Raw genomic sequence first — 1940 nt, 5'->3', positions numbered from 1 at the left:
TTGTTTGTAATATTGTATGTCACATTTCCTATCCTTTGTTCTTGTAAGCGTTGTACTAGTTTGTAGTTGTTTCTAGTGAAGTTGTGTGTTTTTGTTACATTATTCTTGTGATCTTTTCTTAATGTTATCATCCTGTTCTGCTGGTGTAGCTGCTGTTTTGGTGTTTAACACCTTGTAATCTTAGGTTCTTGAGTTTTCATCGTATAGCCACTTTGTGTCATGTACCTTGTGGACTATTTTTATTCTTTTTGTGCACTGTTTTGGTGCCTTTCCTTGGTCATTTGGTATCATTTGGTATCAAAGCTAAGGCTGGTTGTGTTCATACACTACCGATCTTGGGCTCTCTAAGTTGAAAAAAAGAGAGTTGAAGTGCTCTTGTTCTTGGTGTTATTGATGTTGTTTGGCCAAGAATAGTATCTAGATTTAGGTGTGTTTTATTTGTCTTAATAGTTTCGTGTGTTAGCTTGTTGTTCACTAACACCCCTTATGTCTAAGGTCCAAGATTTGAGCTCTTATCAAGGTTGTTGTTGAAGGTTGGACAGCTAAGAGATTGATATTGTTCATATTGTTCTTGTTGTTGTTCATATTGTTCTTGAAGTAGTATTCGACAAAAGAGTTGTTTGATTTGAAAAGAGAAGAGAGAGACAAGACTCTATGTTTGTCTTGAGAATACTGTCAAGACAACACCAAAGTGGTAAATAAACAAAAGACATCCAAAGACTTAGTTACCAAAAGAGTGACAAACACTTTTCAAGAAGAGCCAAAAGAGGAAAGGGACAAAGCTAATACAAAAAAGTGTTTTGCCAAATTAGTGCAAGTTGGTGAAAAGTTGATAGGAGCCTTTTGACCTTTGAAAATAGAGTCCAAAGTCTTTTCCACCTACTCCAAAACTGAAAAATCATCCCCAAAGCAATAAGATTGAACAAATCAAGTCTTGAAAACATCATACTTCAAACTTCCATAACAATACCAACGGCCAAGGAAAAATTGTGGGCCACGCCACAACAAAACTCAAGTTCTTGGACATTCCTAGTTTCTTTCCTTGTCTCTATTAGTTTCACTTTATTGACTCCTATACTAGTTGACAACTAGTAATAACCTACTAAGTTGTGAACTAGTTTTTGAGTACTTCTTTTGTGTTAGCGTTACTTGTGGTGCTTTGTTAGTTTATAATTCGAAGTAGTTTTTAGTTCAAGTGCGTACAAACTTCTTTGAGTCTTTATACCGAAATCCATTCCAACTCAAGATTAGATTTATTCCCAAGTTCTCACAAGTTGATAGCTGGCTTACAACACTTGAAAGATCAAGTGAGGAAGCCAAGTGTGAAGAGCGTGTGAGAGTATTTTGAACAAACGTTTTTTTATTTTGTAGGTACAAGTGAAAATGGAACCCGAAACTTCCAATTCTCCAACCGTAGACAATAATGTCACAAATATTATCTTGGCTAGTCTTGAAACTTTGTCTCGAGACATGGCTAGGGTGAATGCAAATGTTGAGAAGTTGAGGTCAGATGTGGTCTCCATAAGTGGGAGGTCGGAGAGGGTGGAAAGCCAAAGGAGTTCTTGACCATATACCCCTCATAATGCCTCACCTACTATTACTCCCGAAGCCTTGCACCAAAGGTTGTACACACCAAATACTACAAACCAAGTCAACCTATACTCTCAAAGTCGTGAACAAGATGGACCTAGCCATCCCTCACTCCACCAAGTCCCAAAAGAAGGACTTGGATCCCAAATGCCACCCTTATCCAAAATCCTCCAATTTAAAGACCTCATCAACTAAATGCAAACCCACCTTAACAAATTCCACTTATCCAAAATCCACCCATTCAAGAAGAGGGGTACGGAAGAGAGAACCATAGGAAAGGATATGGATCCTATGATGATACTTATGTGATGAAAGAAGAAATAAGAAGAAGGTATAGGGATCAAAGGGGA

Source organism: Capsicum annuum, chromosome 7 (genome assembly GCF_002878395.1).
Source record: "Capsicum annuum cultivar UCD-10X-F1 chromosome 7, UCD10Xv1.1, whole genome shotgun sequence".
NCBI classification, from domain to species: Eukaryota; Viridiplantae; Streptophyta; class Magnoliopsida; order Solanales; family Solanaceae; genus Capsicum; species Capsicum annuum.
This window is presented reverse-complemented; position numbering follows the sequence as displayed.